The following is a 13,712-nucleotide window of genomic DNA, read 5'->3' on the forward strand; positions in this document are numbered from 1 at the left end:
GTCTATTGCCTTTTAGCTCCATTTCTCTAGCATTCTTTTGGTGTGCACCTAACTTTTTTGGCTCAATTTTCTCCCCCTGTGGGGTACCCTTCAGCTAATTAATGTACAGCAGTCAGAAATGAATGGTGCAGTGTGCTTTTACCCAGTGCACCCTTCATCTCTGTTTGTGTTCCACTGAGTACAGAATGTTGGATGTGAGATTTTGTTCAGGAATGGTGCATCCCTCACCAATGTAGTCAAGAAAACCTCCTTTTTCCCCTCTGATCTCCAGTGAGTGGGATGTCTATGGATGTAGCTGCCCATTGTTGATGTTTGCTGTACATTTAGACAGTCAGTTGTTTTCATACATCATTCAGTACTAAATTGATTTTCTATCACTCAGGTAATTAAAAAGGCTGTTCATTTTCTGGAAAAGAAAGAGCAGAGTAAAGGTGTTGCCATATGGTGGGCAGTGATATGGCTGGCTGCAACACTGGCAGTAGTGGTTTCTTCCTTAGATAAAAGGCATTTAGTCAGGTCAGTAAGCCATGAAGCCATACTTGCATCATTTTATCTAGGGCACCAACCTCATGTGTGTTATATAACAATTTATTTAAAGGTTTAAGTACTGCATTTTCCATTACCTGTGCTGGTAGTTTCTTCCAGGTTGGCATAGTTCTCCTTTATCTAAGCCTCCAAATGTAATATTAGTCTCTATTTCCAAGCCCTTGTTTTAGTTCTTTCCACTATAGAACCCATGTTTTCTGTCTGTTCCAATAACAGACCGCCTCACAATCTGTAGCCGAGAGAGAAGAAATGCAGTTGCTTCATTTGCTGTTCATGTTTAAAGTGACTTACTCCTCAAATTACTGTGATTTCCTTTCTTTTAATACTTTGCATTTTTCTTGGGTTCTCAACACCACACACTGGCAGTCAGGAATCCCCCTATGCTACTGTATTAGCCTGTTCATTCCTTCTGGGCTCAGAACATACCTGTCCACTTCTGTTGCTATTATTCAGTATGGATGGTGGGTCCTTCTGGTTATGCTTTGAAATCCATCCTCTTGCAGCAGTTGTGGCTTCTTTTGATGCCTCCTCTTGTGATATACATGCGTGCATCCACACATGCTGATTCTGGTATGAGGCTAACTGCTTAGTGCAAGTGTGATTGTCCATCTCGGTGATGGGGAACCAGCTGTAGCCCTTCTCCCTGAGGTGGGCAAACTGATGATTGCCATATCCCATAAGCCAACCATAAACAAATTTGCCTTTTTGATGTATGATTCATTGATGAATTGGAGCACCCATGCCACAAAGGTTGGGAATGCCTAGAGATTCTTACCCTTAGTAAAAGCTAACTCCCTTGTGCAGATAGCTAACTACCCCAGCAGGGGATGACATCTTCTTGTCTTTCTCCTCTCTCCTACTTGCATGACTCCTATGCTGTCCCCACCACTGGTCAAATCCCATCACAAATTGATTATCTCTTTTAAGACACTAAAACTCAATCAAAACAACACTACTGATTTCAAGGACAGACTTTAAAGTAACATAGCTTTTAAAACTATATGATGAGCTCTCAAAGTTATTCTGCAAGATTCCCAGTCTTACCCCCGTGTAGCCTCAGCTATCACTTATGCCAATGAATTCTACTCCTTTTTAACAAACAGCATAAACCAAGCAGTCCCATTCATAACTAAACATATTTGGCAGCTTAGAAATAAACCACCTTGCTGGATAACCCTTATAAAAAAATCAAAATCTACCCACATTAAGTACAATGACAAAAAATAAACAGCAAAAGTCTGAAAGTTATGAGAAAGACTGTCAAACTGGAACATTTCATACAATTAGCATACAAAACAAGGATAATCCTAAATCTTTCTTTAAGAAATCAGATGATTAAGAAATAACACTCAGCAGTTAATTAATATTAATTCATAATGCTGTTATCCACTCTAATAATAAAGATATTGCAGATGGGTGACTATCAGGCCATTGAAGCAGAGATGACTGTAACCTCACATGCCTGAAAAAATTTGACCTGAAATCCGCTTTAACTGAAATTTCACTTGACGGGATTCCCATTTGACTGAATACACATTTCACTGCATGTCAAATGATAGAAAACTGTAGAAGTCCATATGCAGTATGTTATGGAGTCATTTCTGAGGATATGATTTGCTATGCAAGTGAATACAGAAGATCCTATGTGCATCAGCAGTGCCCCCTGTCATATCACACCCCCCAAATGTACAGATGTTTGTATTTGTGCACCAGCACTGATTCGCTCTGCATTGTGCTTTCTCTTTTCTCCATGGTTGTACAACTGTGGAGTTAGTATATATAATTAAGGGGATGCAGGGGGCTTGCCCCCCTGCAAAAACAGTTTTGTTGTGTAATGTTATGTAGAATGTTTTCTGTGATTTGTGATTAATTGAAATAAATAGTCAATCAAATGTGAATTTGGTCAAAGTGTTTTTCTTAAAATTTTTCAGCCATGTGAGTTTTGGTCAACTGTGCTTCAATGACCTTAGAGACACCCATTGTAGATATAGTCACTGATAAACTTAGTGCCAATTTCACACCAGAGAAAATCATTGAAGTTACACAGATTCTCCAAATCCCCTTCAAAAATTATTATGGAGCATGTCCTAATTGTACTTTCTGAAGCTATAAATACCACCTCTATGGGGACCAGTAACATACCTGTTTGCTTAAGCCGCAATGCCAAACACATCCTCTCTGAACCATCCTAAAATTCTACAACTTAATCCATGCCACAGGATATGTTCCTAAGGTATGTAAAATGGCAATCATTGTACCAGTCCATAAAGACAGCCCCACCTCAGATCTTGAGAACTTTAGACCTATCTGCCTAACAGACCTAATTTGCAAAGTTCTGGAACGTATATTTGATTTCATAATTTCTGATATAACAAACTGTATTACTCTAGACCTGCAACAATATGGTTTTGTCAAAGGGGACATCATATCTCCTTAATTTAAGAACTTCTTTGAGGAAGTTGCTGAAACCATAGCTAGCAGCCCTGCAATTCATACATCATACCTGAATCTGGTCAAGGCCTTTGATGTATTCCCCTCAGTGGAATTGTAAATAACTTTAAAGGCCTAAATGTAGACAGTTATATTGTAAGATGGATAGCAAACTGGCTGATAGATAGAATCCATGCCCATACTTCTCAACCTCTCAGTGCCAGAAATCCAGACAAAGCCTAACAAAATGGTCTGACAAAGGCCCAAAAAATAGGGACATATTTTAAATATTTCTCTTATAAACTTAGAAAGTTGCTAAAGTAACAGGTTTGTTGTAACATACAAGAGTGGCCAACACCCAACTCAAGTAGACTTCCTCCTTGTAAGGAAAGGGCACTGGTGTACAATCAGCAATTCCAAAGTCACCCTAGTGAAACAGTCAGCCTATAGCATAAACTATATAAATAACTGGTTGCCACAGTCAGTTGCAAGCAGTGGTCAGAGAAGACTCTAAGGTCAACAGAGACTAGGCTGAATACCTGGAAGTAGACTGGAGAAAAAGCAATACAGTTCAAGGAATTACTCAGGGCTCTAGCACCTCAAGAAGAGGAGGAAATAGGTGGAGCTAAAGAAGAATGCCAGCACCTCAAAACACCATTTGTGAGGACTGCAGAATAGATATGTGGCCGAAACAGGTATGGAAATAAGGTACATAAGGATAGCTGGTGGTGGAATGCAGAAGTCCAGGAAGTCATCAAAAGAAAGGAGTGCAGAAAAAAGTGGGAGATAGAAAAAAAAGACTGAGCAGGCTAGGAAGGGATACTGGTTGGCTAACAAAGATCCTAAGAGAGCAGTTGCAATAGCTAAGAACAAAGCATCAGAGGCACTCTTCTAGGTTCTGGAAAGTAAGTCAATAGATGGGAGTTTCTGTCAGGTTGCAAGGCAAAGACAGACAGATAGTCAAGCACCCTTTATGATGCCAGCAACAACCTGTGTATCAGTTCACAGGACATCAAACGAAGATGGAAGGAGTACTTCCAGCAGCTTCTGAAAGGACAAAATCTCACAGAAGCTGTACTGCCCCAGACGCAGCCTATGATGAGAGAAGAGGAGGAGCCCACTATAGAAGTAAGAACAGCACTAAGGAAAATGAAGTCAGGGAAAGCAGCAGGCTCAGATGAGGTCACAACAGATATGAAAAAGATTTGGGTTTGAGATTGGGAAGAAATGGCTCCTGAGGATACTCATAGCTGTGTGGGGATAAAGGCTTATCCCAGATGACTGGAGAATAAGCATGCTAGTAATAGTGTTCAGGAGCAAAGTGGGCATTTACAACTGTGGGCAGTACGGAGATATCAGACTGCTGATACACTGCATGAAAGTTCTGGAGAGGGTGACTGATAAACAAATAAGCAGAGTACTAGATAAAATGGTCTGACAAAGGCCCAAAAAATAGGGACATATTTTAAATATTTCTCTTATAAACTTAGAAAGTTGCTAAAGTAACAGGTTTGTTGTAACATACATTTTCTGAAGGATTTGAAGTCTGAAACTCAAAAGTATGTCATTATTTTGTGACTTCAATCTTCAGATCAGATTTGCCAGAAAACCACACATTTTATGAAGAACAGACCAAGAATGTGAGCCTTCTATCTGAAAACTATCTGGATAGTTGAGAGGTATGCCTGTGCAGTTAAAGTAGCAGTTGCCACCTTAGAAAGCAAAAAGTGACTAGTTGCAGTCCACAAGGCTCAGTACTGGGACTCCTGCTGTTTGGAACAAAACCAGACACATGGATATCTAAATTTGCTAATGACTGCAGGCTTGGGATGGTGTTCACTTAACATCTGGTATTATGTTACTACAGCAAGGGATAGCTGTACAAATCACTGGTGTGTTACAAATGGGTTTAAATTAAATGCAAGGAAGTGTAACATGATCACCTTTGTTAACCAAAACATGATCACAAAGCAGCGGTCTTCACTGTCAAAACTCCAAGCAGCTCCCTAGCAAATACTTCTTTCTATTGCTAAACATCTTCCTCCCCCATGTAACCACAACTGCTTTGTATATCTTATAGTTTAGTCACATTTGCTCAGATGTGCAGACCAGGCATTCCCTAAAGGGACCAGGTATAATGGAACATTTAAAAATAAACCACCATGGTAGCTGACCCACAGAAATAAGCTTTAAAGAAAAAAAAAATGCCTTCAGCAAAATGGAGTCTGTCCAACTAAAGGACTCCCATCAACCAAATCAGTAGTAGAGCTAAAAATCTCTATTAGGAAGGACATTGCCATACGTGAACTAAAATTTGCAGTAGAAACCAAATATAATTACAAATCATTCTTCATTTATGTGAAGAAACTAAGAAATAACATCCATCTAAGAGGAACTAATCCACAATGACAATACTCACTCCAATCCAAAATAAATACATTTACTGCTAATTTCACACCAGCTACAACCACAGAAATTGTACAAATCCATGAGTCCCAACCCTATCCAAGGATTACCATGGATCAAGTCATAGCCTCCCTCTCAAAAGTCAAAATTGACACATCCATGAACCCTAGTACCAGAAGGATAGTTAGGGTGGGGCATAGGGGGCAGCTGCTGGAGCAGAACATTTTGTGGACTGCCATCAGTAGTTGCTGATCAGTGGAAGAGCAGTGGCAGCATCCCGTTTCTGTTTTTGAATGCTAGTATCGCTCTGCAGTCAGGGCTGAAGCAATGTGGCTTCAGCACTCCTTGTGAGGTGTACAGAATGAATGTAGGAAACACTGCTTGTTACATTTGTGGCAACTGATTTATTACAGTAATTCTGAAAGAAGGACCTGTTATTTTTTTTTCATTTTGTTTTATTTTTCTGCTAGATACCCCCTTTTTTTTGCTGCTCAACTGAGAGTTGTGGGAGTTCCACCACCTGCCATAACTGCTATGCATGGCTGCGATCAGTAATATTTCTGTATTTCTAATAAGTAGTATCAGAAGATCTTTTAAGTTTTTAGCCTAAATTTCTCCACTTGGTGTAGTCTTGAAGCATGGAAATGGCCGTGGTAATCTCCTAGTTCCATCCCTACTGACCAGAGACCTGTTAGCCTAACAAAACTAATTTGCAAAGCCATGCAGCACATCTTTTAAGACTTTATAAACTTGGCTATAGAAAACCTCATTTCCCTGAACCCTCCCAAATCTGGCTTTGTCAAGCATAAGTCATGCCTACTACACTATGTAACCTGTGGAATGTGGACATACAGTTCACACAGTATAGCTTCATCTGGCTTAAGTCTGTGATACAATACTAAAAACTGAAACACCTATACATAAACATTTAGGGGTCAGTGGCAAACTGGCTGACAAACACACATAAAGTTGCTAGAGTCGCTTCAGAAAGTGAAAAGGTGACCAGTAGTGTCACACAGGGTTCTGTGCTGCAGCCCATCCTCTTTTACAGTATCGAATTCTGTGACCTTCAAGTGAAATACCTAGGTCTGTGGTTAGCTAAATTAGCTCATGATTTTAAACTAGGTGCCAGTATTTCCTCAACTTCAGAAACTATTTCACTATAGCTGAGTACCTAACCCTGCAACAACGCCTGGTGATTCTTATTGGTGTGAAGAAATGAACATCTACCCTTGTCTTTATATTTAGGGAGGTACCAGAGAGTGTGTTTGCTTTTCTGTGGTTCAAATATCTATTAACTGTATGTTTATTTTTTTATCTCTTTGTGCAAGTTGGTGTTGAATGCTGTGGCGAGATCTATGTAGGTGATATGTCCTACCTTCCTTCATCTATAGCAGCTACAACTTTCTTAAAGAGGCCGAGTAGATTAAGTTGGCATGACTGACCTTTAGAAGCAGTCAATCACCAATATCTTTCCAAAGTAGCTCCTTAATATGTCTTACTGTCACTGCTGCAAGTGGTAGATCATCTTGTATGGGAGTAACTCTTAAACACATTTCAATCTCTAGACAATGCAATAAACCAAGGCATAGCTATGTGGGGTAAAAGGGGCAGCTGCCTCAGCAGCAAGGTGTTAAGGGGTGCAGTAGTACAGTGCTCACATTTGTAAATGAAAGCAGATATTGAAGTTGCACTCTCAGCTGAAGCTCTGCAGTACTTTGTGTATGATACTTTTAAGTACTGCAAGCCACTTATCACATATGCTACATCCTTTTGGGTCTTTTATTTTTGGTTCTCAACTCTAAGAAAACATTTTATTGTTCCTCGGTTTAGAGCTGAGATGGTGCCAGAACAGAGACCTGCACATGGTACCCAGATAACGTGGGTATGGGTCTTCCATATTAGAGTAATGAAGGTTTCTGATGCCGTCATTGGTGGGAGATTATTGGCATTATTGGGAGAGGGCCTGTTTTGATGCAATATAAGGTTTACCTGCCTAGTCTCAGCCTATATCCCACAACAGAGTTGTGATGTGAAGGAAAAGGTTGCATTCAGACAGCAGTTGTAGGACCTACTAGATAAAGCAGGACAGCAGGAATTGGTGTTGATAATGGGTGACCTGAATGCACATACTGGAATAGTCAGAACAAGATATGAGGACTGCCAGGATCCACATTGATAAGGCAACAGGAATAAAGAATTCAATATTTCTGTCTGGCAAATGGCTTGATAGTAGCCAACACATGGGTCAGAAAGAGAGACAGTCGCATGATCACATACAAGAGTGGCCAACACCCAACTCAGGTAGACTTCCTCCTTGTAAGGAAAGGGCACTGGTGTACAATCAGCAATTCCAAAGTCACCCTAGTGAAACAGTCAGCCTATAGCATAAACTATATAAATAACTGGTTGCCACAGTCAGTTGCAAGCAGTGGTCAGAGAAGACTCTAAGGTCAACAGAGACTAGGCTGAATACCTGGAAGTAGACTGGAGAAAAAGCAATACAGTTCAAGGAATTACTCAGGGCTCTAGCACCTCAAGAAGAGGAGGAAATAGGTGGAGCTAAAGAAGAATGCCAGCACCTCAAAACACCATTTGTGAGGACTGCAGAATAGATATGTGGCCGAGCCAGGTATGGAAATAAGGTACATAAGGATAGCTGGTGGTGGAATGCAGAAGTCCAGGAAGTCATCAAAAGAAAGGAGTGCAGAAAAAAGTGGGAGATAGAAAAAAAGACTGAGCAGGCTAGGAAGGGATACTGGTTGGCTAACAAAGATCCTAAGAGAGCAGTTGCAATAGCTAAGAACAAAGCATCAGAGGCACTCTTCTAGGTTCTGGAAAGTAAGTCAATAGATGAGAGTTTCTGTCAGGTTGCAAGGCAGACAGATAGTCAAGCACCCTTTATGATGCCAGCAACAACCTGCGTATCAGTTCACAGGACATCAAATGAAGATGGAAGGAGTACTTCCAGCAGCTTCTGAAAGAACAAAATCTCACAGAAGCTGTACTGCCCCAGACACAGCCTATGATGAGAGAAGAGGAGGAGCCCACTATAGAAGTAAGAACAGCACTAAGGAAAATTAAGTCAGGGAAAGCAGCAGGCTCAGATGAGGTCACAACAGATATGAAAAAGATTTGGGTTTGAGATTGGGAAGAAATCCTGAGGATACTCATAGCTGTGTGGGGATAAAGGCTTATCCCAGATGACTGGAGAATAAGCATACTAGTAATAGTGTTCAGGAGCAAAGTGGGCATTTACAACTGTGGGCAGTACAGAGATATCAGACTGCTGATACACTGCATGAAAGTTCTGGAGAGGGTGACTGATAAACAAATAAGCAGAGTACTAGATAAGATGGGAGATGAGCAGTTCGTATTCATATCGGGATGCAGCACAACTGACCCAATGTTTGCAGTGAGACAGATAGTTGAGAAGAAAGTAGAGATGAGGAAAGAGTTCAAATGGGTATTCCCAGACTTGGAGAAAGCATATGACAAGATACCAAAAAAGCTGACTTCTGCAGGCCTATGGCCTATGGTAGCTTGAAGTCCTAGAAGCATTATTGCAAGCTATGCACAAGGACCCAATGACTCAAGTATGAACAATGTTCAGCCTCACAAAGGGGTGTGCATGTGCACCAGGGTTCATCTCTGAGCCCACTGCTGTTCATACTGGTGATGGACTACATTAGCAAACAGGTTGGAGGGGACAGATCAACAAAAGTGCTTTATGCAGATGATGTGGCATTGCAGGCAGACTCTGAGTAAGAATTTCAGCAAAGGATAGAGGAATGGAAAGCAATGCAAAATTGAAAGCACTTGGAATGAAAGTGAATACAGATAAGACCATTATAATGACAGCAAATGGTGGAGTTCAGAAGTAGCTGAGAATTGAGATTGAAGGGAAAATAGTCGAACAGGTTAACAGCTTCAAGTATCTGGGAGATGCGATTGAGGAGAAGAAAGGTCTGATTGACTAGAATCAGAGGGGCCACAGCCAACTAGCACAGAGTGTCAGGTGTAGTACATGTCAGAAGAATGTCAAAGAACAAACAGTGGTGTGACCAGTACTACTGTATGGTACAGAAACCTGGGCAGTAAAGGAGGAGCAGTTGAGGAAGGTAGAGCTGATGGAGATGAAGTGCCTGAGTTGGGTGGTAGGATGCACACTGTGGGGCAGGTGAAGAAATGAGGACACCTGAACAGAAGTCAAAGTAGCTTCAATTGCAGAAAAGATTAACAAGAACAGATTATGGTGGTTCGGGCACATGTGCAGAAAAACAAGAAGACAATCTGGAACAGACAGGAAGACAGCAAGAGGAAACCAGTGTGACCAGCAAAGAGGTAGATGGATTATGTGTGAGAGAAGACCTGGGACAGTCAGACATGAGTCGAAGAAGGAAGGAGTGTGGCAATGAATAGAGAGAGAGATGGCGGCAGTTGACTCAACAGCCCACCCTCATGTAGAAAATGAGAAAGGGGGATTGATGATGTTCCACAATGGGCTAAGTTGTCATTCAGTGTCTGAGCTCAGTGTTCTACTTCTGTTATCACAACAGGCTTTGGTGCACCAGTCTATAGTGTTGCAAATGCAAGCTAAGAGATACAGAAGAATAAGTACTGTAAGGTACTGCAGTCTCAAAGTAAATGAATTCTGAGTGTTTTTATGCAAACCAATAAGCATACAAGACTAGCAGCAGATAACTACAACAGCAAAGAAAAACATACACCAGCTATACAATGAGTCATTATATCAGTAGCATAGGAATGGCCTGTACATTGTAAGAAAAATAAAATACAGATGATAAAACTGGATAACAACTAAACAGTTAGATAATGTGTATTTGTATGGATTTAGCATGTAATAACATAAGCTACAGGTATGAGCCCTAAATAGTAAAGCAAAAGAAGAAAGAGAAGGGAAGTATTTGAGCAGCATTTAAACAATTATAGCTCAACTGTACAAAGGAAACCCACAGTATGAGGTATATGTGAACTACCAACGTTTACCTGAAGAAAAGTGCCGTTAGAAAAGCAGGAAATTAAAGAGCTTTTTTTTTGGTTTATGGGAAGATTGTTTTGTATCTGGGTGCTGCTGCACATATAACATTGATGTCCTTAAACATGAGTGAATATAGGAACATGGTGTGAATAACGTTAGTGAGCTGTCCACTGCTTTGCAGCAGCCTAAAGCCCAGTGAAATCAACTTGCATTGAAGATGTTGCCTGTCCCACAGTCAATGGATAGAATAAAACAGAAAACAATAGTACCTCCTGCCATTAGTATCAACTTCAAATCCTAATTCTGCAATATATTACACCACACCTGGTGATTTCTAATCAATTTATAGTATATGACAAGAGACTTGAGAAATAAATTGTAAATATAGTCAGGGAAATTAGTGTTAAGGGAAAGGCAATGTGTATTTCTGTAAACATCATCAGAATTTCTGCAGAGTTGCATGACAGGTTCAAACATAGTTATCAGGTATGCAATTCTGGAGAGTATTAAGGAGTCCATCCCAACTTCCCAATTTCTTCAGATTACAGTCTGGTAAGTGACCTGCTTGAGGTCACGTAGTAGAAAAATGAAGGCGGAAACTTTCAAACTCTGTATACTGTGCACATGAAGCATTTCCGTTACAAGTCAGAGCTGTAGTCCTTTATGCTGACTGCCAGAGAAATGCAGGTCAAGGCAGGCTCGAAATGATTATATCAGGAAAGCCTTTCTGTAGGTATACACTCATGGGAAATTAATTTAAGAAGGGAAGAATCATCCTAAGGCTATTTCAAGACAACCACAGTTGATAACTTTACTTTCAAAGTGGTGAGGACAGGCTGCTTGCCTTAACAATCCTATAAAGAGAGTAACCTTTTTACGAAATGTAAACAGGATGTTCTTTTCCAAAGAGTGAATAATAATTGCTGTGCTAGCTTCCCACAGTTATCGCAAAGTCAGTTAGTGTACATGATGAATAATGCAGGGTCAAGTACAGTGCACTGTAATGACAGGAATTGCATTGGACATACACTGTGTCAGTTTGATCCATTCAGTATTGAACACTGTAAACAGTTTAGATTGCCACAGCAAACCTTATGATGAGGCAGTTCAATAAAATATACCATCTCAGTGTATTTTGCAAAGCTGTGAAAGAGAGTGCCAATATAATTTCCATAGTACTGAGTTTGATAGAATGTTATGTCAACACCATGTCACTACTAACCAGGTAAAACATTTAATGGCTGAATAAATGTATTAACTGTATAGTAATAGACATTTTAAGAATCTTTGCAGAAAGGAGAGGAGTGAAATTGTGAAAAATGTGTGAGGTCTTTGAAACCATTTCTGTCAATTACATGGACAGCATATTCTTGCCACACTGAGGGTGCATTTTTCTCTCCGAAAGAACACTTGCAAACTCCCAAAAAGTAGGAAAGTAAAAGATCTGGAAGCTTCCCTGTTACCTTTTAGCAATAATTCATTACTGGATTTGGGTATCGCATGATTTACACATGCTTGATGTTGGTTGATCACAAGGAAAAAGTCCTAATGCTTAAAGCCAACCATGTGTAAATCGTGTGTTATCTATCTATATATCTATATGGGTCTACTTTATTTCATTGAAACCTCATTTCACTGAATTTGTGTTCACCCTGACCAAATCGTTGAAAGCTGAAATTACTGAAAACTCTTTTCACTCAATCTCATTTCACTGAAGTGAAGTATTGCACTGTGTTAGAGTACTGTAAGGCAAGTAAAAGTTATATGCCCTTTTCCCCACTGTAGTACGATCCTGGAGTTAGGATATATATAGTTGGGTTTTATATTATATTTCACCGAAAGCTTAAAAATGATACATTTTAAACCATAGGCATGCATACTTACAACACCAATGACTAACTCTTTCCAGAAGACGATATATACCCACACTAAGTGGGGAGCTACGCAACCCCACACCACACAATGTGGGGGGAGCTGTGCCCCCCCACACCCCCTCTAACTATATATATATATATATATATATATATATATATATATATATATATACTAACTCCTGGATCGCACTACAGTGGGGAGAAGGGCATATACCTTTTACTTGCTGTACAGAACTCTACACAGTGCCAGTACTTCACTTCAGTGAAATGAGTTTTCAGTAATTTGAGCTTTCAGTGATTTGGTCAGGGTGAATTGAAATTCAGTAAAATGAGCTTTCAATGAAACAAAGTAGATCCATATATATATATATATATATATATATATATATATATAATGTATATATGGACATGTACACACACAGGAGTGGATTATTGCTATTATACAGTGACATTATTTAAGAACTAAGATCTTAATTACACAATATGAGAGGTGGCCCTGTGAGTTTAAAGTTAGAAGAATTAGAATTGCTTTGGCAACTCCGGCTCGATGCCTATAAATACTCAGGCTTGAACAATGCTTGTTCGATTAAATGTGTCCTTAAGTTGAAAAGCTTGGGAAGATAATGCATTTTATGTAATGTATAAATTAAGGTGAACATTAGGGTAGTCCCTTAAGAGCATCCCTATTGAGTTCATTCAACTCATAGCATATGATATATTATAATATAGTCATATATGTTAGCTTTATTAAATGTTTATGTATGTTACTTTTATCTTAAGAGCACCCTTATATGAGCTCATTAAACTCACAGCATGTGAAATATCATAATATAGTTACATAAGTTAGTTCTATGAAATGTTTATGCATGTTACTTTTGATTTAGCAAATTTGTAGTAGACTCAATCTTTGGATATGGTTGTTTGATACCCATGTACCATCATTTGGACATATAGGTTAGCTCAGTGTTATAGTTGTAATGTATGAGCTGGTAGTTAGTTAGCACTGTTTTGTGCCTACTATACTCTAAAGTCATATAAGATAAGCCATTACTCCTTTGGTTTATGGGAAACCCTCTGGATCTGTTTTATGTCATTCTGTCTTATTTTAAATTCTTTTTTGGCTTTATTCAGCCTAGTAGGTTTCTCTGATTATAGCACTAATACTAAGAGCGCTGCTTAGAGTAGGTGTATTCATTCACTATGATAGCTCTAGCTTTTAAATTGATGTATTTGTTATTTCCGCTCATTGCTCTGATGGATGAGCATTTTCTTGTGGAGCGATGTAGATTTTGTTATTGCTGTTGACTGATAAGTCTTAAGGCAACACAACAGGCCCACTGGATTATGAGTGAGTTCTTATGGGCAGAGCTCTGAGAAGAGAGGCCTGCCGTCACATTAACTTTGTGAAGGAGGGGTTGTATATGTGTATTGCGCTGACTCTAGTTATCTTTGGA

General features: G+C 39.6%; 1 protein-coding gene and 1 non-coding gene across 2 annotated transcripts in view; both read left to right on the forward strand.

The window, feature by feature from the left end:
* Window positions 1–13,712, forward strand: part of DOCK11 (dedicator of cytokinesis 11) — a 1,858,863-nt gene that overhangs the window by 1,670,581 nt on the left and 174,570 nt on the right. The gene's annotated exons all lie outside the window — the stretch shown is intronic.
* Window positions 12,017–12,104, forward strand: LOC122790181. Its single transcript, XR_006362945.1, has one exon. It is a non-coding gene; the product is annotated as a small nucleolar RNA SNORD116 (small nucleolar RNA).

Source organism: Protopterus annectens, chromosome 15.part0, assembly GCF_019279795.1.
Source record: "Protopterus annectens isolate FY-2018-M chromosome 15.part0, PAN1.0, whole genome shotgun sequence".
In the NCBI taxonomy this organism is placed as follows: Eukaryota; Metazoa; Chordata; order Ceratodontiformes; family Protopteridae; genus Protopterus; species Protopterus annectens.